General features: G+C 50.4%; 1 pseudogene; it reads left to right on the forward strand.

Moving 5' to 3' along the window:
• LOC147571268 (pleckstrin homology domain-containing family M member 1-like) overlaps window positions 1-26,637 on the forward strand; it is a 53,014-nt pseudogene that overhangs the window by 4,893 nt on the left and 21,484 nt on the right.

Below are 26,637 nucleotides of genomic sequence, written 5' to 3' on the forward strand. Positions count from 1 at the left end.
AAATATTTATCCATAATCCTATCAGCTAACAGTTCAAACCAGGTTTTCTGTATTCCCTCCCAATCCTTTTCCAAAACATAGGTATTTTGACATGCTTATATTATGACAGAACTGTCTTTATCTTTCCAAAGGATTTTACATATATGTATTTTATAATTGATTTATGTAACAGACCTTAACGGAATACTTACATGTGTCAGGAACCAGGCCAAGTGTTGAGGATGCAAGAATGAAAAAAAAAAGCAAGTCCTGCCCTCAGAGTAATCCCCCCCCCACCCCCCAACTCCTGTGCTGTAGGTCAGGAAGTATTCGTTCCGTTTAACAGATGAGGAAATTAAGCTCAGTGAGGTTAAGTGAAATGTCTGCAGTGACCCAGCTGTTGACCAACAGAGCTGAGACTAACATCTGCCTCTGACTGCCAGGTCAAGGATCTTTCCTTTTTTCTTTCTTTCTTTTTAAAGTTTATTTATTTATTTTAGGGGCGCCTGGGTGGCTCAGTCAGTTAAGCGTCCTGTTTCGGCTCAGGTCATGATCTCACGGCTCGTGGGTTCGAGCCCTGCATCAGGCTCTGTGCTGACAGCTCAGAGCCTGGAGCCTGCTTCGGATTCTGTGTCTTCCTCTCTCTCTGCCCCTCCCCCCCTCATACTTTGTCTGTCTCTCTCTCTGTCTCTCTCTCTCAAAAATAAACATTAAAAAGATATTTTTAAATAAATAACGTTTATTTTATTTATTATGAAAGGGAGAGTGAGCATGAGCAGAGGAGGGGCAGAGGAGGGGCAGAGAGGGGGAGAGAGAGAGAGAGAGAGAGAGAGAGAGAGAGAGAATCTCAAGCAGGCTCCACACTGTCAGCACAGAGCCAGATACGGAGCTCAAACTCAGAAACCGTGAGATCACGACCTGAGCTGAAATCAAGAGTCAGATGCTTAACTGACTGAGCCACCCAGGTGCCCCTAGGATCTTTCGTAATGTGGACCATGCTCCTGTTTTCTTGGTGTTTTTATGGTTCTAAAGTGGCACTTGTAGCCTCTTCATGGAATCGTAGACCCCTAAACAAGGTGGAAAGCTTCACCCCTGCCCTAGATGGATCACCCAGGCTCCCACACCTGTAACTATGATGGAGCCGGTATTTAAACACAAGATTTCTATGGCTATCAAATCACTGAAGTTCGGTTTAAAAAGCAAAACAAAAGAAAAACATACAACTATCTTTGCAAAAAAATAACTATCTCTGGGGGGTATAAGTACATAATTTTCCTTTTCTCCTCTATGCTTTGTCTCTGTTTTCTTTCTTTCTTTTTTTAAAATTTTTTTCCAACGTTTATCTATTTTTGAGAGAAAGAGAGAGAGCGCGTGTGTGCGTGTGCAAGTGGGGGAGGGGCAGAGAGAGAGGGAGACACAGAATCCAAAGCAGGCTCCAGGCTCTGAGCTGGCAGCACAGAGCCCGACGTGGGGCTCGAACCCATGAACCGTGAGATCAGGACCTGAGCCGAAGTCGGACGCTCAACCGACTAAGCCACCCAGGCACCCATCTTTGTTTTCTATGATTAGCTTGTGCTAGTTTTGCTGTATACACACCCACAGGTAGACGTGAGGCGTGTGTGGGTGTGCGTGTATTTGGTGATAAGCACTTCCCTTCCAGGGGTCACCGCAGGATCTTCTAAAGGCCTGTGTTATGTCTGACACTGACTAGGTCATCAAGAAGAAGCTAGTGGGATCTGTGAAGGCGTTGCAGAAGCAGTACGTGTCCTCGGACACAGTGGTCACTAGCGAAGACGGAGATGCCAGCACCATGTGCAGTGCCCTGGAGGCTGTATTTATCCACGGACTGCATGCCAAGCACATCCGAGCCGAGGCCGGAGGGAAAAGGAAGAAGAGCGCCCACCAGAAGCCTCTGCCTCAGCCTGTCTTCTGGCCCCTCCTGAAAGCTGTCACCCACAAGTGAGATCAGCAGGGGAGGCTTTGCTTTGGGGAGGAGCTTCAGTGTGGGTGACCCTGGGCTCTCCCTCTACAGCTCTATGGGAAGGCAGCAGAGATGCTCTGTGTTCTAGAATGGAGATGGGTGAGATAGGGGTTATTGTTAGACCAAGCCTCAAGAGCCCCTCAGCGCACAGGCAATGGCCTGGGGCTGCTCAGGCCCCTGGCTGGTCGCCTTTAGCAGGAGCCGCTTTTTTGCCACACCGTGGCAAAGTTAGGTAGTTGGAACAGAGAATGTGTGGCCTGCAAAGCCTAAAATCTTTACTAAGTGGCCCTTGACAGAAGAGGTTTGCTGACCCTGCCTTGGAATGTTTGAACATCTCTATGCTAAGTATTATATCCTAAGAGGCTGTGGCATTTTTTAAAGCAGTGGAATCCAGATCATCTGAATATCCACCCTGGGACGTTTGCCTCTGCGGCCCTGGCCCTAACTGCCTGGGCTTTGGAGCAAGCAGCTGCTGGCACGTTGCCTCTAAGGGCTATTAAATGCCACCTGCAGCCTGAAGGTGCCTTGTCGGTCTGTATCTTCCTTTTCCTGCTGACTGCCACCGCCCTATCTCAGGTTCTTACCTCATTCCCAGGTGGCAGTGGCTTTCTAATTGTCCCCCTTATCTCATTCTGTCTGTCCTTAGGTCAGGCAGCTGGTCCACATTTATTGAGCTTAAGCTAACCCGAGCTCATTCCCTGAGCCCTGTGGAGCACGCACTCCTATGGGCGAGACGTGCTCAGGGCACTGTGATGGTCAGAGGAAGGGCATTTACATCAGACCAAGGGTTCGGGAACTGAGTTTGGTACCTGATCTTATCCCGAGCAGCCCACCCAGAAGTCTGCGTGACTGCGGTCGAGTCATTTCCCGGTGTAAAAACTCTCAGGCTCCCCAGTGCTAGCCTGGAGTCCCATTCACTTCGTTGGGGCCCCAGAATCTGTATCCTGACCAGGTTCCCAGGTGATTCTGACGCACAGCCAGGTGTGGGGACCCTTGCCCCACTTTGCCTCACCGGTTGGATGCTCGAGACCCTGCATCACCTGACTTTGCAACGCAATCAGCTGCTCCTCCTCCTCCCCGTGCTGTAACGGGAGTGCTCACCACTCCTGTTACACAGCTGCTGCTTCCCTACCCTTGGTGCCTTTTTGCTGTCAGTCCTTGGTGCCTAAGGTTCCCCTTCCATCTTTGCCGCTTGAAATCCCTCAAGGCCCAGCTCAATGCCTTGCCTATCCCTAATCCCTATGCCTAATCCCTCAATGCCTTGCCTAAGGCATTGTTCTTACTGCAACCTGGAAGTGATTGCCTTCCCCCCACCCCAGCTCTACTGACAACAGGGTTCACCTCCGTGTGCCCTTGAAAGGTAGTAACCTGGACTGAGGGCAGGACCATGTCTGTATCCTGTATCTTCACGGCTCCAAAGACCTGGCACTTAGGGGCTCATCAGATGTATGCCGGATGAGCAGGTGATGTCAAGGGCGCCTGGGGAGTTGTAACAAAAATGGCAATTATCCTGCATGACAGTAACCTCGAAAAAGTGGGGTGTTGTAGCTAAATATTTCTCAATTCCCTGTAGAACACTGCTATCTGAGATTTTTTCCCAAGCCTGTATATACTTGCAGTCATTATTACTGGCTCCTGCTCACCAGTGGATAAAACAATCCTCCGTGATCTGAAATCATTTCTTGAAACAAGCCTGTCCTCTCCACCCGCAGACACATCGTCTCGGAATTGGAGCACCTGATCTTTGTCAGCACGGACGTGGGCCGCTGCCGGGCCTGGCTGAGGCTGGCCCTCAATGACGGCCTGATGGAGTGCTACCTGAAGCTGCTCCTCCAGGAGCCCGCCCGCCTGTGCGAGTACTATCAGCCCGCAGCCCTGCTTCGAGACGCCGAGGAGGGCCAGTTCCTCCTCAGCTTCCTGCAGGGACTGACGTCCTTATCCTTCGAGCTCTCCTACAAGTCCGCCATCTTAAACGAGTGGACGCTTACCCCACTGGCTCTCTCTGGGCTTTGCCCGCTCTCTGAGCTCGACCCCCTCACCACCTCTGGGACACAACTACAGCGGAAAGAGTCTCTGGATTCAATTTCCCATTCCTCAGGCTCGGAGGACATCGAAGTCCAGCACTCAGGCCATAAGATCCGACGGAACCGGAAGCTCACGGCCTCCTCCCTCAGCCTGGACACCGCCAGTTCATCCCAGCTGTCTTGCAGCCTAAACTCTGATAGCTGCCCACTCCAAGTGAATGGCTCCAAGAGTCCAGATCGTTCCGAGGAGCCCATGTCCTACGACTCCGATCTGGGGACAGCAAATGCCGATGACTCAGACCCGTCTCTGCAAGAGTGAGTGTCCTCCCCCCACTCCTTCTCCTCCCCCTGCCTTCCTTCCTTCCTTCTCCTCTTCCTCTTTCTCTCCCTTCCTATGGCATGTGATTGACTGTCACTGAGCATTGAGCTCTCTAAGGGCATAAAGGAAAAGAGGACCGTGGCTCTTCCTCAGGGACTGGAGTTGCCGGGACTTATAACTGGAGGCAACATGGGGCAGCGAGGAGAATGGATTCAGGGAGGGCTCAGAGCTGAATCAGGCTCCGGCTCTGCCCCTGGCTGATCTTCGACAAGTTACCTAATTTGTCTGAGGCTTCGTGTAAAATATTATTGCCTCTAGGGCGGAAACTAACGGTTCGGAGTTAGATGTACGACTTCCAAAAGACGCAGTGAAGCCCAGCGCGTCAGGGTGCTCCGCTGCGACCTCCCAGAAGGCCTCTGAAGGACACAGACCCTGAATGAGGCCTGGAGGAGGTGGTGCACAAAAGGGGCCAAGCAAGTGAGTGGAGGAAGAGCACAGGGAGCAATGAACTTGACTAGAGAAGGGACCCTGGGCAGAGCTATCTCTTTAAAAGAACTTTTTTCTATTTGAGTATTGTTGACGCACGGTGTTATATTAGTCTCAGGTGTACAACGTAGTGAGTCACCATCTCTCTATGTTAACCATGCTCACCACAGCAGAGCCTTCTTCGTTCAGGCCCTTTTGAAACATTCGTTTTTTAATAGATTTATTTTTATGGTAAGAAAAAAAAGTCTACCTACAGTGAAACGTCTTTTCCACCTTTGTAACCATAATTATTAATTCCTTACATCTTTCTTTTTCTTTTTTTTAAAGTTTATTTATTTTTGAGAGAATGAGCAGGTGAGGGGCAGTGAGAAAGGGGGACGGAGGATCTGAAGCAGATTCTGTGCTGACAGCAGAGAGCCCAACGTGGGGCTCGAACTCACGAACTGTGAGATCATGAGCTAGGCTGAAGTCAGACATTTAACTGACCGAGCCACCCAGGCACCCCCTTTACATGTCTTTTTCTGATGTTTCTAAATGCATCTAACAGATATGAAAAGACTCTTTAAATGTCTTTTATATTTCTTATCTCTGCCCCATCCCCACAAAGCTATTATAAATATACTGTTTGATACCTTGTCTCAGAAGAGATCAGAATTTTTGTTTTGGAGCTTCATATCAGTTTCTTCAGTTTTTTTTTTTTTTTCCCCTGTGACATGTGTTTCCATTGTATGAATCTACCTTAGTTTATTTGGCCAGCCCTGTATTTACTGGACACTGGAGTTCACTCTTTCTATAAATAACCGTGTGTATGTGATCTTTTAAGTCTATGCAACTATCTCTGTTCAGTAAAGTCCCAGAAACAGAATTGCTGAGGCAAAGGATAAATGAATCTACAATTTTCATAGATAACCGCCTGTTTACACTCTGTCAGGAATGTACCTGTGCCCTCTCGGCCTTGTAGGCAGAAGGTATTATCAAACTTTTGGATATTTGCTCATCTAATAGGTAGAACATGATAAACTTTTTTTTCAAGTTTATTTATTTGTTTTGAGAGAGAGAGAGAGAGAGAGAGAGAGAGAGAGCAAGCGAGCATGAGTTGGGGAAGGGCAGGGAGAGAGAGGGGGAGAGAGAGAATCCCAAGCAGGCCCCTTGCTGTCAGTGCAGAGCGTGATGCAGAGCTTGATCCCAGGAACTGTGAGATCATGACCCGAGCCAAAATCAAGAGTCGGACGCTTAACTGACTGAGCCACCCAGGCGCCCCGAAAATGGTAAACTTTTATTAAGCGCTTCCTTCAGCCAGACCCATGTTCCCTCAGCCAGTGTCTAGGATCTTCTTTTCTACTCCTGTGTGCCCCTACCTTCTTGGTTCATTCAAGTCTTTACAGGTTTCCCAGCTGCTGTGGGAAGAACACCAGATTGGGTGCCGGTACGGACTGGCTTGTAGCAGGATCCGGCCTCAAGCCCTGTTCTACCAGTCACAAGTCCAGTAACGGCAGGCCAAGCGTTGGCTCTGTGAGGTTGTTTCTTCATCTGTAAAGTGGAGGCTCCCTCATAGGGATTCTCTGGCTGAGAATCAGATCAGATGCCTGGGGGCGAATTACGGCTGAAGCAGCTTCTGAGCAACAGAGCACATTAGCTAGAACTTTCAAACATCAAACAAGAATTTAGGTAGAACATCCTGGAAGGGAGCAATCCCCGCTCTATCGGCTGGGCCCATGGCGTGACTTAAGTTCACTCACCTGTCTGAACCCTTCCTTGTGTCTCCTCCTCCCACAGGCCAGCCCGCCGGCCCTCTGTCTGTCATGTGCCCTGCTTTTATCTTTCGTGAGTCTTGTGATTGGAAAATTCCAGCTTAAGGCCGTTGAATCAGTGACCGTCCACCCTGTGTGGGAAGCGTCATCCTGGGCATTGTGGGAGAAGTCAAGGGAAGAGGGTCAGGATGTACAGACCAGCGCGGGGCAGTGGCGTGCGGAACCAGCAAACACAGAGCACACAGATGCACAAACACACATCCAGCACCGTCACTCTGAGTGCTGGGCTTGAAGTTATCTTCGCACGTCCACACACACCAGCTCTTAGAGGGTGTGTCTGAGGGTGAAGAGTCACATCAGCAGTTAAGAGTTCGCTTATTTTTGTCATATTACTTAAATATTTGTTTACGTGGATTTTTTAAAGTTGATTTATTTTGAGAGAGAGAGAGAACAGGCGTTCTATCAAAATAAATGTTAAAAAAAGTTTTTTAAAATCATCTACAAGTTAAACATAAAGTACAAAAGATGTAACATTCCAAGGAAATGTATTAACTTAATGTTTTCTGGAAACCAAACTGCAGTTTGCTTTGTGAATAGAGGATTGATGGCCTGAATAGCTTCTTTTGTGTTGGTTGGGTCTGAATTACAGTGATCGCTGAGAAGCACAGCTAGGGGCCGGTGGTTAGGAGTGTGGACTCAGGAGCCAGACTGCTGGAGTCTTCCATTAACCAGCTTTGCGACCCCGGGCAAGATACTCAACCTTTCTGACCTTGATGTCCTCATCTGCAAGACGGGGATAAGAATGCTAGGAAGTGAGTTAAGGTATGCAAAGCGCTTAGAGCAGTGCCAATCACAGGGTGAGTGCTCCATAGGCGGTGTCATCATCATTTTACTACTGGGGGTCCCCGTGATGTCAGTTCTCGCGCTACTTGTCTGTGTATACACGGCTGCAGATCTGTGCTTGGTGATATTTGTCAGAGGTCGTTATCATGAGGCCTTCTCTTGGGGGAAATGATTCTTCGCACATGCGGCCCCCTCCTGTACTTTCATGAGCACCCCTGACCGCCAGGTGGTGCCGTGGACCCCAACGCGCTAGTCCACGCGCTCAGGAAAAGCGCAGGCTCAGAATCGCTTGGCGGGGGCACTTTATGGGGTGGTCATGCCGATTCTCCAGCCCATGCTTTTATTCCACACCTACGCCTCTGTGTACGCGCAATATACGTATGTGTATAATACGTATATGTTTCCAGACTGTCTTCTAAATGAAAGCACAAACTTCTAGAATTTTTCAACAGGCAGTTTTTGAAAAACGCTGCCCTGAGCTGGACAGAAGTGGAAGGACCGGAGCGGTGTCACCGTTTCAGCCCTATGTTGGTTGCATTTTCTTCAAAAGTTTTGAAAATTCTCTTTCTTTCACTTTTCCTTCAAAACCTCATCTCTAGCACTTTTTCCCACTTGATGTGCATGTCTCTTATTCTCTCTGGGTCCTGCCGACCAGCTCTGATCCTGGTGAGACTCCTGTGAACTTGATTTCATCCTGACCGTGGTGTTGATTTGGTGGAAACTCTAATTTATCACACAAGCTTCTTGCTGTCGGGTGGTGTTTCTTTATTCCCACACCCAGTCCACTCCATCATTAAAATGTGTCTTACAGACGAGGGGTCATTTATAATTGATAACCATTTCGGTAATGCTGGTGAATCTTTCCGTAATTCTCTTTCCTTACATTTTTATAGCCATGTGTGTAGAGGCTAAGCAGTCTTGCCAGTGGCGATAAGAACAACCAATGACAAATTGAGGTTAATGTTTATTGAGTACTTACTTTGTGCCAGACACTCTATAAGCATTTTACCTATATGATCTCATTCAGCCTTGAACACAGTCATAGGTGGGTGCTGTTACCGTGCCGGTTTTACGGGTAAAGGAATGAAGTCCGTGAACTTTAGGAACCTATTGTGGGGCCACAGCAGTGTGCCAACCAAAGCCAACCAACATCACCCTTTAAGGAAACCCCTTACCCACTAGCTATGGATTTACCTATTCTGGACATTTAATACCAACGGAATCATACACTATGTGGCTTTTTGTGACCTCCTTCCTTCACTTAGTAGGTTTTCAGGGTTCATCCGTGTTGTAGCATGGGTCATGGCTGAATCATATTCCATTGTGTGAATACACCACAATTTGTTTTATCTTTTCAGTTAGTGGACATTTGTTCTATTCCTACTTTTTGGCTACTGTGAATAATATTGCTGTGAACACTCGTGTACAGGTTTTTGTGCAGACATTGTCTTTTCATTCTCTTGGGTATATACCCATGAGTTGAATTGCTGACTCATATGGTAACTCTATGTTTAACTTTTAAGGAACTACCAAACTGTTCTCCACAGAGGCTGCACCACTTCACATTTCCGCCAGCAGCGTGTAGGAGTTCCATTTTCTCTACACCTTTGCCAACACTTGTTATTCTCTGTCTTTTTAATTTTTAAAAAATTTTTAATGTTTCTTATTTTAGAGAGAGACAGAGAGAGAGAGAGAGACAGAGCATGAGTTGGGGAGAGGCAGAAAGAGAGGGAGACACAGAATCTGAAGCAGTCTCCAGGCTCCAAGCTGTCGGCACAGAGCCCGACACAGGGCTCGAACCCACGAACCGTGAGATCATGACCTGAGCCGAAGTCGGATGCTTAACTGATTGAACCACCCAGGTGCCCCTCTCTCTTTTTTATTATAGGCATCTTGGTAGGCATAAAGTAGTATCTTATTACGGTTTTGATTTGTATTTCACTCCCGTCTAATGATATCGAGCATCTTTTCATGTACTTTCCATTTGTATACCTTTAGAGAAGTGTCTCTGTAAACCTTTGCCCATTTTTCAGTCAGATTATTTGTTCTAATATTATTGAATTGTAAGAGCTCTCTATATTCTGGATACTAGACCCTTATCAGATATGTGATAATCCTTGGATATAAGATATGCAGATTTTTTTCCTGTTCTATGGGTTATCTTTTTACTTTCTTGATAGTATCCTTTTGAAGCCCAAAAGCTTTTAGTGTTGATAAAGTCCAGCGTACCTATTTTTTATTGTTTACTTATTTGTTGGCTGTCATATAAGAAACCATTGCCTGATCCAAAGATGTATACCTGTTTCCTTCTAAGAGTTTTATAGTTTTAGCTCTTACTTTTAGGTCTTTGATCCATTTTGAGTTCATTGTTTATATGGTATGAGGTAGGGGTCCAACTTTCTTCTTTTGCATGGGACTGTTCGCTTATCCCAGCACCATTTGTTGAAAAGACTATTCTTTCCCCACTGAAATGTCTTGGGCTGCAGATCAGTTGCCCATAAATGTATGGGTTGTTCACCAATGTTTGACTAGCATGTCTTGAAATGTTGTTTGGGGTTATGATGTAGATAAGAGCACACAGCTCAGCCAGAAGACATTAAGGTAGAAACTTGAGTTCTAAAATCCTTATGGAAATGAGCCCACATTAAGGGGAGTTTGGCACGTCTTCTGACCCAGTGTAAACCATTAGGGCAGATATGGGCAATCTCTTGGGCCCCGGGTAGCTTTGTTGTTGTAGGAATCTGTATTCGCCCGTGACATACTCTATTGGTTCATAAACAAAGGAGGAGACAGCAAATAGTTCTAGTTCAGAAACAGAATGTGGATTCTCAGAAGCCTCAGGAGAAGGGGAGCAGCCACTAGCCAGTGCACATTTTAGAAGGCCCAGAGTAGTTTTCATGTGCGTGCGTGTGTGTGTGTGTGTATGTAAAGACAGTAACACTGGCTCCCTGTAGTCCCTGAAGCACCACTGAAGGGCAGGAAGAGGCAGTACCATTGGAAGAGTGAGCAGGTGCACACCCCATGTATACTTGCGTGCACACTCCTGCACCCCGTGTACACTGATCTCCGGCAGCAGGTCCTGGGAACAGGAGGCATCTGGGACCCCACATACGGCCCAGCTCTGGTGGACCAGCGCTTGCACCGGAGATCCCGGGCCCCGCAGTTCCCTTGGCCGCCCACTCTACCTCAGTCCCAGCTGGGGAGAAACTTTGTGAGGCGTGTCAGAGGAAGGCTTGTGTGTAAGCAGAGGAGCACGGTGGGTGGATGACGAGGATGTTTTGTTTTGGAAATCCCCAGACAGCAGTTTTGCCTTCTTACCGCCGTCCCAATAGCCTTGGGCATTCTAGCTGACAGCTTGTCACACAGGTTTCTCTGTTTAAAAACTTCCAGGGTATTGTCGGAATTCAGCAAAGCCCAGGTAAACTCTGTGCCAACCAATGGACTGAGCGGACTGAGTGGAGAAATGGAGATTCCCACGGGGCGGGCCTCACTCCCCCTCCCCGGCCTGGAGGCCAGCATCCCTTTTGATGTGCCCGCAGAGCCCCTCCCGCCCCAAGCATCCTCTGGGACTCAAGATGGGGACCGCAAGCAGGAGCCGCCTCCCCAGGCACCTGGCACCCTGGGCTTGCTGCAGTTGGGCACTGCCAAAGCTGTCCCCTCGGTGAGCATTTTAGACCAGAGGCCTTCCAGTCCCGTGGGAGAGGCGGCGGCCAGAGCATTCAGCCCGGGGAGCGGCCAGCAGAAGTCTGTGGAGGATGACGGAGCTGCACGGAGCCTTGGGGTGTCCTCACCCACCAGCCCGGTGAGTGATACAAGCTTTTCGGGGAGAGGTCTTGGGGAAATGTCTCAGAGCTGGTGCAGGGTCTCCCCAGCTAGCCACCCCGAGTGGTCTCTGCCTTGTCTCCATTAGCCCCTCATATCTGTCACGGCGGACGTGAGCCAGGCACGGTGCCAGTCCCTTCCCATGGGTCTCTCTTGTCCTCTCACATTGACCCCGTAGAGAAGATAATTCTCATCTGATCATAGACCCTGCGCATAACCACTGCCACTTATCAGCTCAAGGCCTCGGGCGAGGCCCTTTGCCTCACTGAGCCTTGGTTTCCTCCTCAGCTCTTGTTATTATTAAATTCAGATTTGCTAAAATACCAGACTTTGAGAATACTCATCTTGCAATATGAGCCAGGTTAGAACTGCACCATCCCCTATGGTAACCACTAGCCACACGTGGCTGTTGAATGAGCGTGTAAAATGTGGTTAGCTCAAACTGAGATAAGCTCTGTGAAATAAACACTGGATCTTGAAGGCTTCGTCTGAAAAAAAAAGAAGGTGAAATACTCAATCATTTATCGATTATGTGTTACAATGAAAATATGTTTGATGTTGGGTTAAATATAAAAGTTAATTACACGTGTTTCTTTTTACATTTTTTTTTTAATTTTTTTTCAACACTTACTTATTTTTGGGACAGAGAGAGACAGAGCATGAACGGGGGAGGGGCAGAGAGAGAGGGAGACACAGAATCGGAAACAGGCTCCAGGCTCTGAGCCATCAGCCCAGAGCCCGACGCGGGGCTCGAACTCCCGGACCGCGAGATCGTGACCTGGCTGAAGTCGGACACCTAACTGACTGCGCCACCCAGGCGCCCCTCTTTTTACATTTTAAAAACGTGGCTAGTAAAACATTTAAAATGATACATGTGGCTGGAATTCTGTTTCTGTTGGGCAGTGCAGCTCTAGAATGGGCCGGTCTCCTTTGTTGATAACCCCGAGGGAAGCCAGCCCTGGGAATCTCCTGCACAGAGCCATGGGTCAGAGGCTTGAGAACCATCGGCCCAGTGAAGCGGTTGTCAAAGCTGTGGACCTGAGCTCTTTGCCATTTCACATTTGTCCTTTAGGATGAATAGCCAGGGTAGGAAGTTGTATGCACGTGTGCATGCAGACATACAGAACCCCAGGTTTATCCCAGCTGTTGTCTGGGGTCACGTTAGGATATAGTCTTGCTTTTTCAGCTCCATCCGTGCATATCTCTCATCCGGTAGCTTCCAGATCCTGTAACTCAGGATGGGGCCAAGGCCGTGAAATAGATTAGGACACGCGCTCGCGCGCGCGCGCGCACACACACACACACACACACACACACTTTTAAATAGCTTTATTGAGATATAACTCATATACCATACAATTCACCTAATTAAAGTGTATAATTCCATTTTTTTTCGTATATTCACAAGGTTGTGCAGCCATCACTACAATCGAATTTGAAAATATTTTCATCCCCCATAAAAGAAATCCCTTGGGATGCCTGGGTGGCTCAGTCGTTTGAGGGTCTGACTTCAGCTCAGGTCATGATCTGTGGTTCACAAGTTCGAGCCCCATGTCGGGCTCTGTGCTGACAGCTCAGAGCCTGGAGCATGCTTCAGACTCCCTCTCTCTCTGCTCCTCCCCTGCTGATGCTCTGTCTCTATCTCTCTCTCAAAAAATAAACAAAAACATTTAGAAAGAAAAGAAAAGAAATCCCTTACCATTAGCAGTGACGTCCCATCCTCCTCCTCCCGCCTCACTCCCCTCATCCCCTGGCAACTACTTATTTCCTTTGTCTATAGATTTGCTATTCTGGACATTTCACAGAAATGGAATCCTGTAATATGCAGCCTTTGGTGACTGGCTTCTTCCAATTAACATACTGTTTTCAGGATTCATCGTTGTTGGAGCCTGATCTGTGCTTCAGGGAGTAATAATTCATTGTAGATTCCTTTGTATGAACCCGTCACATTTTATTTTGTCCTTCATCAGTGGATAGACTTTTGTTTTTTTCCCCCCATTTTTTTGGCTAATATAAATAACACAGCCATGAACATTCATGTACAAGTTTTTGTGTGGGTATATTTTTGATTGTCTTGGATGTATACCCAGCAGCAAAATCTCTGGGTCACATGGTAACTCTATATTTAACCTTCTGAGGAACTACCAAACTGTTTTCCTAAGCAGCGGCCCCATTTTATATTCCCACCAGCAATGTATTCCATCCTCACCAACAGTTCTTACTGTCTTTTTAAAAATTGTCATTATAGCTAGCAGGCGGCAGGAGCAGTATCTACTTACGGTTTTGATTTGCGTTTCTTTAATGACTAATGATGTCAAGCATCATCTTGTTTGTGTGACTTTTGGCCATTTGTAGATCTACGTTGGAGGAATGTCTATTCAGAACCTTGGCCCATTTTTATTTTATTTTGTTTATTTTTCACTTATTTATTTTGTGGGAGTGCGGGCATGAGTAGGGGAGGGGCAGAGAGAGAAGGAGAGAGAGTCCCAAGCAGGCTCCTTGCCGCTAGCACAGAGCCCGATGCAGGGCTTGAACTCACGAAACGTGAGGTCACAACCTGAGCCAAAACCAAGAGTCAGATGCTGAACCCACTGAGCTACCCAGGTACCCCTTGGCCCATTTTAAAATGGGATTATTTGTCTTTTTATTATTGAATTATAATAGTTCTTTATATATTCTGGGTTGTATACCCTTATTAAATACATAATTAGCAACTGTTTCCTCCCATCCTGTGAGTTGTCGTTTCACTTTCTTGGTGGTAACATTTACAGCATAAACGTTTTCAATGTTGATAGAGTCCAGTCTACCTATTTTTTTCTTTCGCCATTTGTGCTTTTGGTGTCCCGTGTATACCCGTTTCCTAGCCCAAGGTCACAAAGATTGATGCGTTCTTCTAAAAATTTTATAGTTTTAGCTCTTACATTGAGATCTATGATCCATTTTGAGTTGACTTTTGTATATGGTATAAGGACGAGGCCCAGCTCGATTCTTTTGCATATTGATGTACAGTGGTACCAGCACCATTTGTTCAAAAGACTATTATTTCCGGGCGCCTGGGTGGCTCAGTCGGTTAAGCGTCCGACTTCAGCTCAGGTCGTGATCTGTGGTTCGTGAGTTCGAGCCCCGCGTCGGGCTCTGTGCTGACGGCTCAGAGCCTGGAGCCTGCTTCCGATTCTTGTGTCTCCCTTTCTGTCTGCCCCTCCCCTGCGCGCGCTCTCTCTCTCTCTCTCAAAAATAAAGATTTTTAAAAATTTACCAGAAAAAAAGACTATTATTTCCCCCTTTAGAACGTTTTCGAGGAATGCTGTAAAGTGATCTTTAGTACACATCTCAGTGAGTACTTATATACGATGTACCCTCTATGGCCACCCTCCAGATGGAAACATAGAACACTTCCAGCCCACCAGAAGGCTCTCTCATGCCTTGTCCCATTGTTCCCCTCTAAAGGAAGCCTCTATTCTGACTTCTAGCACCGTAGATTAATTTCTCCTATTGTTCGACTTCATTCGTATGGAAGGAACTGTACAATGCATACTCTTTTGCTTCTTTCACTGAGCATTATGTCTGTGTGGTTCACCTGTGCATATAGCATGAGGCTATAGTTTGTTCTTTTCCATTGTTCTGTAGCATTCCATTGTAAGAGTATATCACAGTGCATCTATCCATTCTCCTGCTAACAGACATTTGGGTTGTTTCCAGGTTTGGGCTATTATGATGAAAGCTGATGTGAACGTTCTTACATTTGTATTTCTGTGAACCCCTCTGCACTCTTTTCTGGGGGTTTATATCTAGGAGCGGAATCGCCCAGTCATTGGGAAGGCGTATGTTTACCTTTAGTGCATACTGCCAAGCAGTTTTCTAACAGTGCTTGCATTGACTTGTACTCACATTGGCAATATGTGAGCATTTTCATTGCTCTTTATCCTAGCCAGTGGGTCATCAGTCTTTTTCATTTCGGCCACTCTAATAGGTGTGCAGTGGGACCTCACTGTGGTTTTAATTTGCATTTCCCTGATGACTAACGATCTTGATACCTTTTCGTTTGCTTATTGGCTGTTGGAAGTCTCTAAGTCATTGCTTCATTCTTAAATTGAGTTGTGTGTATTTCCTGATTCATTGGTAGAGGCTCTTTACATATTATGGATATGTCTTTTATTAGAGAAAAAAATATGTCGCATATACATATAGCAAACGTTTCTTCAAGTCTATGGCTTGCCTGTTTTTTTAACGTTTATTTATTTATTTTGAGAGAGAGTGTGTACGCTCATGCGCGTGCAGAAAAAGAGGGAGAGAGGAATGCCTGGGTGGCTCAGTCGGCTAAGCTCAGGTCATGATCTCGCGGTTCACGAGTTCAAGCCGTGCGCCGGGCTCTGTGCTGACAGCTTGGAGCCTGGAGCCTGCTTTGGATTCTGTGTCTCCATCTCTCTCTCTCTGCCCCTTGCCCACTTGCACTCTGTCTCTGTCTCTCTCTCAAAAATAAATAAACATTAAAAAAACAAAAGAAAAAGAGAGGGAAAGAGAGAGAATCCCAAGCAGTCTCCACACTGTCAGTGCAAAGCCTGACTTGGGGCTTGAACTCACAAACTGTGAGATCATGACCTGAGCCGAAATCAAGAGTTGGATGCTTAACTGATTGAGCCACCCAGGTGCCCCTATGGCTTGTGTTTTAAATCTCTTAATGGTATTTTTCGTGGAGCAGAAATTCTTGGTTTTAATGCTCTTCAATTTATTGGCCTCTCTGTTTGTGGTTTACGTATTTTGTGTCTATTTTTAAGATCTCTACCCAAAGCTGTGAAGACCCCTGTATTTTCATCTAGAAGCTTTGTTGTTTTACCTTTTGCAATTAGATTTATGATCCACTTGGGACTGAGTTTTGTGTATGGTGTGAGGTAAGAGTCAAAAGTCACGTTTTGTCCATACAGATATCGGACCGACTAGCACCACTGACTGAATGTGACTGTATAAGCCATGTAGCTGTATAAGTGAGGTCACAGTCTCCATTTTTTACTATCCTGAAGAGTCTTCAGGGCCCAGAATGTCAGAGGACTCTGAAGGTTTTGAGCCGACAACTGTCAACACCCTGAAGGGTAAAGAAGAACGACTCCACAGCCCCTGGCTTGAGCTGGAAGCAGGGGGCTACCCCTAGGGTCTGGGGCTGCGCGCCCTAGTAGGATGCCACAGAGTGGCGTTGACCAAGCTGAGTTCACTCCCGTCCAAGACCTGACTCGTGTTGTGTCTCAGCTCCGACATCCTGTCTTGCCAGGGTCCCAGAGCTGATGGGACAGGGCAGCTTAACTTGTCACCCAAGCTCCTCGGCTCACCGGGCGTTGCTCCTCTGGCCTCCGGCAGCTTCTGCCACCGCAGGCTCCTTTCAGCCCCAGGCGTTTCCATTTGCCATTCCATCTGCCCGGACCCTTTCCCAGCTCGCCCCTTTTCCTCACCCTTGTCTCCGCCTTCCCCCAGCACCCTGTCCCAAAAGCACCGTCCCCAGTGACTCCCTTTCCCATTTGCCTGCTTCACTTGATTTCCTGCCTCTGGACTCGAATATCGGCTCCGTGATACGGAAGAGCATGTCTGTTCCCTTCTGTAAGGTCAGCTCTGCACACCGTACCTGGGTGAGTGCAGGCGTAATTAACGGCTCTCGAACTCTCAGAGACTCTCGAGATGCCAGCTTGGGAGTTTACGCTGAGAAGTAGGCCGCCAAGTGCATGGGCTGGGCTGGTGGGTCTGACCAGGGCGGGCTCCGCCTCCCCGCAGGCCTCAGGGGACTCAGGTGGCTGAGAGCCCACAGGACCCACTCATCCCTCCCCTAAGTAGATAGTCGCTGGGCACTCCCGTGCAGCCCACCTGGTGGACCCCCGGCTCCACCCCGCGTGTCACCCCTGTGAGTCTCATTTTCCTGTGCTTCTGTCACTTAGTCACTGCCATTTATTTGACACTTTGGTGGCGTGGGGTGGGGGTGGGGGGGGTGAGTAGAGGGTTCTGACTGTCAAGTCGTATAACCATGAGAGCCATTCAGTCTTTCTTTAAAAAAGAAACAAAAACCATTATTTTAAATTCATTCACCACAGAGGCCCTGCTCTGGGCCAAGCACCATACTTGGTACGGTGATGGAACAGGACGGACAAGGGCCCTGCTCCTTGGGGACAGACACTGGATCAGGCAAGTCATTACCCACATCATAATTACACTGGTGACAAGTGCCAGGAAGGAAAGGGGCCGGGAGTGGGGGAGCTAAGGGGACTTCTATTTGTGGACTCCGGGGGGCTGTGAACGGATTTCTCAGTTGCACTCCAGAGGACAGTCTGGATTCTAAGACTTCACCCAGTGAAAGTGGCATTCCTCTGTCTCGGGCCCCTCGTGGCAGGTGCTGCCATGGCTTTGACCCGTGGTCTGTGGCGGTTTCCTCCACCGTTAGAGCGGCAGGGAACTGGCCAGATGTGGGGGCTTGAATGAGCAGAAGGTAGGAAGGTAGGTGGTAGGAAGGGGGAGGGGGAACAGTGGGGTGCTCCCCCCACACTCCGCTTGGTGACCGGGGGCCCTGGCTGGGGCACAGCTACAGAGCTCCGTCCAGGCCTGTGTGCAGTAGCTCCAAGGACCCAGTGTTCCCACTGGTTTTGTCTGTTGTCTAAGAGAACAAAAGATGTTTCCTGGAGTATCATTTCCTGGGGGCTGACCTGTGGCCGCTGGACCGAGTCTGAACACTTCCCGATCGTCTCCCTCACCTCCTTGGAGAGAGGAGCCCTCACCAGTGAACTTCTATCACCTCACAATTCACATTTGTCTCCTTCCTTCCAGTCCCCTTGCCCCAGCCTTGTTATTTTATGCCAAAGACGTTTGATACTCAAGAATTATTCCCTCACCTGTGATAACTCTGTGCCAGGCAGAAAGAAGAGTGGCCATTGCATACAGCTTGGTAGGTGCTGGGTGGGGTGGGCAAAGAATGCCGTGGGAGCCCCGAGGAGTCCCTGACCCAGCTAGGCAGCGGGAGGAGTGTAGGCTGGGAAATAGTCAGGAAAGCTTCCCAGAGGAGGTGATGGACGGCCCCTGAGCTGAGTCTTAAGGAATAGTGAGCTGGGAGGCCGCAGGACTTCCCAGGTGTGTGTGCCAGGCTCTGTGGGGCTCCTGCCCATTTTCCTCGGGGAGCTCCCCTGGGTCTCTATGGCCCAGGCAGGCTTTGTTCAGAATCTTGTGTTGCAAATGCTTCCCAAGTAGCCACCCTGATTGACACATTGTCCTGTCACTGACTGAAGGAAGCACCTGCTAATTCCGAGGGTTTTCAGAGGGAGCCCTGGAGCCCAGCCCTGAGGCCCCGATACTCCCGACTCAGAGTTCTCCACTCTTGGCTTAAGGTGCCAGAAAGCATCTGAATGGATTAAACTGTGCAAACCAATCCCTCTAGGGCAGCCCAAGCCTTACTCCCCTTCCGCGTCTACGGGAGCAGAGAGGGCAGTCTCATTTAGGGGGTGGAAATAGCAACTTCAGGGTGAGGCTGGTGACACTTAACAAAATAGCTGGGCTGGACCCACCTCTCGTGTGAGTCACTTCCTCTGTGTAGACAGCCACTTAGGGCAGTCCAGCCAGCTTTCTTCTTGACTCTGCTCATCCATGCTTAGGCACAGAAAGGCAGGGAGTGCTTGAAATGGGGGAGGGGGGAAGCTAAAATCCCTTCCCACAATTCTGTGACCCCAGACCCACCCCACTTCTCCCACTGGTGAGCAGCTTCAGTCTCAGCAACAGAAGGGGTCCTGGGTCCTGCTCACCCATGCCTCCCTCATCTCAAACCCTATAAGCAGGGCTGACAAACTGTAGTCGCTGGGCACTAGTGACTGGTGCTGGGATGATGGGATGTCCACCTGCGACAAAATAAAGGTAGACCCCTTCCTCACACCATACACAAGAATTAACTCAAAATCAGTTGGAGACTTAGGGGAGCCTGGGTGGGGTGGCTCAGTCGGTGAAGCCTCCGACTTCGGTTCAGATCATGGTTCGTGAATTCGAGCCCCACGTCGGGCTCTGTGCTGACGGCTTAGAGCCCGGAGCCTGCTTCCGATTCTGTGTCTCCCTCTCTCTCTCTGCCCCCCCCCCCCCCCCGCTGTCTCTCTCAAAAATAAATAAACATTAAAAAATTTTTTTTAATAGGCAAAGAATTCGAATAGACATTTCTCCAAAGAAGATCTACTGGTGTCCACTGAGCACGTGAAAAGATGCTCGGTGTCATTGTCCTTAGACACTGGGGAAATTGCAAACCCAAACCACAAGACGGTACTTCACACACGTGAGGATGGCTATAATCAAACAGATAATAAAAACGTTGGAAAGGATGTGGAGAAATTGGAATCCCCATATGTGGTGGGAATGTAAAATGGTGTAGTCACTTAGGGAAAGAGTTTGGAAATTCCTCAGAAAGTTAGACATAGTTACCGAATGGCCCATCAGTTGCACTCATAGACATGTACCCAACGGAACGGAAAACATAGGTCCACACAGAAATGGTTACGTGGAGACAGAGACAAACCAAACAGGGCCTTTTGGTGAGGCAGGCCTTCTCCTGAGGACGCCCAGGGACTGGAGAAGAGGGGAGGGCCATGGTCAAGTTGGTCAGCTCCGTGAGGCCGAGGCCCGGAACCGAGACGTGGAGGCGTGCGTGCGGCAGCTGCAGGAGCGGATGGAGCTGCTGCAGGCCGGGGGAGACGCAGCTGTCACGGGGGTCCCCAGTCCCCGGGCCACGGATGCACCTTCCCATATGGCCCCCCGGCCGTGGCTCTGGGCCAAGGCCCGCTGGTGGGGCCAGGCCCCATGCACCGCCGCCACCTGCTGCTCCCTGCCAGCCTGACCTATCGGAGGCGCGTTCCCTGCTCCTGTTCGCCGTTGCTCTGGCTGCTGCCGCCGCCTTGGGCTGCACAGGGTTGGTGGCCTGCGCCCACCATCTCGCCCCGGTCTGGCGCCACCCGGGAGCCGCCTTCGCCCCCTGAACCCTAGGACCCCAAGCTGGAGGGTTGGGTGACCTGAGCACGGCGCAGAAGCCATTCCTACCGCCTCCCCGTTCACACCGCCTCCCAGCGTGGGTCTCCGGCTGAGCTCCAGCCCTGCGATCCGGGCCCGCCCCCTGGCGGCCGGGGAGGGAGGAGCAGGGGGCTCCATGGAGGCTTGCAACCAGGAATGCTGCAGTTGCTGCTGGGGAGAATGGCAGACCAACCACCTACTAACTCCGGCCTGGCTGAGGCCCCGCCGTGGATGGGCAAACTGCGATCTAGAGGAGACAGCAGGGCCAGGGCTCGGCCATCAGTTTTTCACCCTCCACGCGCCCCCCGCCTATCGGCTCGCAGACCACAAATCCCTGTGCATGAGGCCCTACTATCCCGGGAATGTTCTCTTCCCGCGGCGAACGTCTAGTGCGAGCCCCGCCCGCCTTCTCGAGAACCTTTTGCTTTCGCCAGCCCCGCTTTTTCGGGGACTCGCGCGCCCTCCTCACGTATGTAGCTCTGGGGGCCACAGCAGGCTCCGCCCGCCTCGGCAGTTTGGGTATTTATTGACCTGTCCTCCGACCCGCCAAGTTCCAGGACCCCAGCACCCTAATCCACGTTTTGGATGCACTGAGACCCCGACATTCCTCAGTATATATTGTCTCTCCACACCTAGGACCCCACCCCCGATCCTCGCGAATAAAAGGCCCTCCAGTCTGCCCAACAAAAAAAAAAAAAAAAAGAAAGAAAAAAAAAGAAATGGTTACGTGAATGTTCGTGGCAGCATTATTCATAATTGCCCCAAAGCAGAGACAACCCAGATGCCCATCAGCTGATGAACGGACAGACCAAATGTGCTACATCCATACCTTGGAATACTAGTTAGTAATAAAGAAATACCGATGCCTGCCACAACATGGATGGACCTAGAAAACCTGATGTTCAGAGAGAAGGCAGACACAAAGACCACATTTATAAGATTCCTTTTATATTGGGGCACCTTGGTGGCTCAGTTGAGCGTTCAACTCTTGATTTTGGCTCCGGTCGTGATCCCAGGTTCGTGAGACTGAGCCCCACGTCAGGCTCCACACTGAGTGTAGAGCCTGCTTAGGATTCTGTCTCTCTCTTTCTCTGCCTGTCTGTCCCCCTCCCCTGCTCATGCTGTCTCCCCCCCATACACCCCAAAATAAATATACATACAAATGAATAAAAAGACAAACCATAAATGAAGATTCTGTTTATGTAAACAGAATGGACAGATCTCTAGAAACAGAAAGTAGATTAGTGGTGGCCTAGAACTGGAGCGGTTGAGGGGAAATGGGAACTGACCGCTCCCGAGCACGGGGTTTCTTTCTGGAGGAATGAAAATGTTCTGAACTTCGTGGTGCTGGTTGCACAACTCTGTGAATACACTGAAAGTATTCAGTCGTGCACTCTAAATGGTTCCTTTGATGATCGGTGAATTGTGTCTCCATCAAGATGTCTGTAAAACAAAACAAACACACAAAAACCTTCAACCACCACCTGTGTCTTCCCTCCCTTCCCACTAGAAGAGCAGGAGCTGGATTTCAGAGGATGACTTCTACCGGCCTCCCCAGGAGCCGCCCGCAGAGAGCCCTTCAGAACACTCCGTGGCTTCTTCCGGAGGGACTCCGGAGTCCAGGCCTGGGCTCCTCCGGCACTTTTCTCAAGGGCCAAGGAAAAGCCACTCCACGGGGGCCTTAGACCAAGCCTGCGTGCCTTCCCCAGGAGGCCGGCCAAGCAGGGCAGCGGCGGCCCAGGAGCACCAGAACTTCAGGGTGGTGCACCGCAGGCAGATGGGTAGGTGACCGCAGGGTTCCAGTGACCTTGCCGCGGGGACAGTGCCTTTCGGAGAGCAGTGCCAGAGCCCTCTTTTCCATTACTGGTTGGGTAGTGTATTCTCACGAGCAAAACCTCTTCCCAAAATGTAATCAGGAACACCCTTGCTGAGTAATTCAGGGAAGCATTTCAGGAAAAGTGCTATATTTTCTCATGAGAGCTCCACAGTATCATGCCCCCAAACCTGTTTCATATATTGAAATACTGAAACTTCCCCCCCCCCGCCCCCCGAGGTCGTGTGACTATGCACGACTCTGGGTTCTGCCTGTAGCTCAGAGCAAACCCTGCCTCCGGAAGGCGTTTCAGTGCCCCTTCCCGAGACCTCTGTCTTCGATGGTTTGTTTAACAGCTCTGGTGGGGGTGTATCAGCTCTGCCATCTGTTAGCCGTCCTCTGTGCGCTGTTTACAACGAGGCCAGCTCGAGTTCCGCACCCTGTGCAATTCTAAAAAGCGTTCAGTAACCATAAGCGAATTTCTCCACAACCCCCACAAACAGAAAAGTCTGCCCTGGAGCCGGTCTCTTTCTCACTTCATTTTCTGTTTGCCATGACCCAGCAGACGATTCCGGCCAGGTTCCTAGCTCAGGAGAGCCCTGGTCTCCACACTGGCTTCTTTTAGGTTTTTCTTGTAGTCCGTGTAACCATGCCAGAGAAAGTGTGCCTCATGCCTAGGCCGTCAGGTTCCCTGAAGGGTAGGAAGACCCTATACAATTATCTGAAATCTCCAAGGCTAGTTCAGGCTGCGGAAGAGAGAACTGTGCATCCTTTGGACCCCCCAGTTGCTGGCAGAGCCCTAGGAACCAGGGAGCATAGAGGGGTGTGTGGTGTCCAGGCACACGCTCATTCAGCGGGTATTTATTAAGTATCTGTGCTGTGCCAGGCTGTTCTGGGTGCTGGGGACACAGCAGGAAGCAAAGCAACGTCCCTGTCTTCACAGACTTCTTATATCCTAGTGCAAGAGGCAGGGAAGAAGGGAATTAACAAGTAAATGTATAGTATGGACTGGTGATAATAATTGCTGTGGAGAACTTGGGGAGTGCCGGGGGGGAGCGTACTATTTCATATGGGTGGCCAAGGAAGCCCTCACAGAGAAGGTGACATTTGAGGAGATGTGCAGGGAGAGAGGCAGGAAGGCACGGGCCGACCTGTGTGGCTCCAGCAGGGGAACAGATGCAAAGATCCTGCCATGGGCACGTGCCCAGGAAACCAAGGAGATGGGAAGGGGGTAGTTAGAGATGAGGGCGGAGTGACGGAGGGCCTCGCGGGCCACAGAAGGGACGTTAGCTTTCCCTCCGAGGGAGATGGCAGTCATTGCAGGGTTTGGGGCAAAGGGACGTGATCTGACTTCCTTTAAATGGGGAGTCATCCTGGCTCGTATGTTGAAGGACCTCAGGGGAGAGAGACCAGTCAGGAGGCTCTCGCCACAAGCCAGGCCAGGGGTGACAGCCGTCGGAGCCCGTGTGGTAGCGGTCGAGGTGGTGAGAAGCAGAGGGTTCCGGATGTGCCAGCAGAATTCGCTGACGGGCTGCGTGTGTATGTGTGTGACAGAAAGGAAAGGTTTTTAGCCCAAGCAGCTCGAAGGATGCAGTTTGCCATTTATGAGATGAGGGATGTTGGGAGAAAAGCTAGTTTGCAGTGGGAGGGGCAGGAATTGATTTTCGGGCATGTCAATTTTGAGATGCCTATTAGATATCAGCCATACATGGCACAGGTGGAGATCTGAACCTGAAGTTCAAGGGCAAGGTTCAGGCTGGACATAAACGCTGGGGAGCTGTTGGCATAAAGCCCTGAGCGTAGGCACGATCAGGTAGGAGGCGGGTGTCAATGGAGAAGGGGACCCAGGACTGAGCTCTGGGGTGCTCCAATGTTGACATGTCAGGGAGAGGCGGAGGAGTGAGCCCGGGGGACAGAAGAGTGGCCCGTCGTGGCGGAGGAGTACCCAGAGTGGCCCCTCAGCAGCCGTGTGAGGGAAGTGTCTCATGAGGGCAGGAGGGTCTCAGCTGTGTCCTGAGATACTGATGGGTCAGGCCAGATTGGCACCAAGGATTAGCCTTGGGATTTGGTGACAAGGAGGGCATGGGGCTTCCCAAGTGCCGTTTCAGTGGAAGGAGGGGACAAAAACCTGACTGGAGCAGATTCAAGATGGAACGGGAGCAGGGGAACCAGAGACAGTTGTGACACCTCCTCGAGGTTTTCTGTAAAGGGGACAGAGGAACAGGGTGGTAATTAGAAATGTGAGTGCCATCAAGAAAGCTATTTTTAAAGATGGCAGAAATAACAGCGTGTTTGTGTGCTGATGGGAACGAGCCAGGAGGGAAGGGACAAAGCAGTGACACGGTGGGGGGCGGGGGGGGGGCTGCTGGAGAGACGTCCCTGTCCTTGAGTGGGCAGTGGGGAGGGGTCCCCTGTGCAGACGGAGAAGTAGGCCTCAGACTGAGCCGGAAGTTCATCCCCGGTGACAAGGGGGAAGTCTGAGTGTGGGTACAGATGCCATAGTGAGGGCTCTGTGGAGGTAATTTTTTTAGTCCTTTTTTTTTTTTTTTTTTCTCAGTAAAATTCAGGAACAAGGTCAACAGCTGAGGGTGCGGATGGGACGAAGGCACTCCTAAAGCGTTCTCGCGGCAGCCCCTGTCCCCACCCGCTGCAGGGCCTCGGGAGGTAGAGGCTTGGCCCGCCGTCTAAAGTGCCTCTTTCTGCCCCCAGGGCTGTCCAACCCATTCCGGGGTCTCATGAAGCTGGGCACCGTGGAGCGGCGGGGGGCGATGGGCATCTGGAAGGAACTCTTCTGCGAGCTCTCCCCTCTGGAGTTCCGCCTCTACCTGAACACCGAGGAACGCACCTGCGTGGAGAACTGCTCCCTGCTGCGATGCGAGGCCGTGGGGCCAGCCCACGGCGACGGCCGCTTCGAGCTGGTCTTCTCTGGCAGGAAGCTGCTGGCCCTGCGGGCCTCCTCCCAGGACGAAGCCGAGGACTGGCTGGACCGGGTGCGGGAGGCCCTACAGAAGTGCCGGCCCCAGCAGGAGGATGAGTGGGTGAACATCCAGTACCCGGAGCAGCCCGAGGACCCCCCAGACGCCCCCCAGGGTGGCCTCCCCTCCCACCCGGACCCACCCACTGAGCCCGAGACTCTCCAGGGCACACAGTTCTGTTGGTCCTCTGCCCAAGTTCCCGAGCCAGACGCTATTAAAGAATCCCTTCTGTACCTGTACACGGACAGGACCTGGATGCCCTATATTTTTTCCCTATCCTTGGAGTCTCTGAAGTGCTTCCGAGTGAGAAACAACGAGAAAATGTTAAGTGACAGCCACGGAGTTGAGACCATCCGAGACATCCTGCCAGACACGAGCCTCGGGGGCCCATCCTTCTTCAAAATCATCACGGCCAAGGCCGTCCTGAAGCTGCAGGCCGGGAATGCTGAGGAGGCCGCCCTGTGGAGGGAGCTGGTGCGCAAGGTCCTGGCGTCCTACTTGGAGAGGGCCGAGGAGGCGGTGACACTGGGCGGGAGTCTGGACGAAAACTGTCAGGAGGTGCTGAAGTTCGCCACGCGGGAGAACGGCTTCCTGCTGCGGTACCTCGTGGCCATCCCCACGGAGAAAGGCCTCGACTCCCAGGGCTGCTTCTGTGCAGGTGCCCCCTTGCTGTCCCGCCACCCCCAGCCTGCCCGCCTCACTCTGCCTCGGGTGGGGCTCCCGATTTAGGCTCTCTGCCCTGTCCTGGCTCTCCACGAGCGTCCCCATGCCACCCCTGGGATGTTGCAGCAGACGTAGCCTCTGCTCCTCCCCAGCACCCACCGAGGCCAGCAGCCCTGCCGAGGGTTGGGACCTGTGGGTGCACAGCTCATCCTACTGAGTGCTGTGCAATAGAACATTCTCCGATGGTGAAAATATCCTAGATCTGTGCTGTCTAATATGGTAACTACAAGCCATCTGTGGCCCCTGAGGACTTCAAATGTGGCTAGTGTGACTAAGGAACCAAATTTTCAGTTTAACTTAAAGGTATTTAAATTGAAATGGGCGCCTGTGGCTTGTGGCCACCGTACGGGCCAGCACAGCTGTATATATTGTTCTGCAACTTGGTTTTGTTCTACTGAGGAATGTATCATGGATATTATTCTACGTCAGTACATCTGCCGTATCATTACTGTCCTCAAGTCTGATCCTTCTGTGTGGGACCACCGGGCCAGCTGCTTTATTTGGATTATTTAACTTAGTCCTAACAATAACCTGTCCTGTGGTGAAGCCAGATGAGGACCTTGACGGTCCTAGAGGCTCGCTCTGGCCGTGTCCCCGCAGGGCCTCTCCACCCCATTGCTTTTCAAGGCTGTGAGATATTCCATGGCTCACGTTCCATTTTTAGCTCTTCTCCCCGACCCAGACCCCTGTTTCCATCACCTTCGGTTCTCCAGGGGGACTGTGAGGACTTTGCCCTGCCGCAGGGTGCCCTAGCAGGAGACGCAGCTGCAGGTGGTTTGAGGACCATCCTGTTGGCTGGAGCCTGTGGGACCGGAGGGAAAGTCTGCTTCGGGCATCTGGAAGGAAGTGGTCTGCGGTTTTCTTCCTGCAGAAGACATTTTCAAGTCCCTGCTCACTCCCTCCTCACACCCGCCA

The sequence above is a fragment of the Puma concolor genome, unplaced genomic scaffold, assembly GCF_028749965.1.
Source record: "Puma concolor isolate L17-30 unplaced genomic scaffold, mPumCon1.1.hap2 unalloc_scaffold_34, whole genome shotgun sequence".
Taxonomy (NCBI): Eukaryota; Metazoa; Chordata; class Mammalia; order Carnivora; family Felidae; genus Puma; species Puma concolor.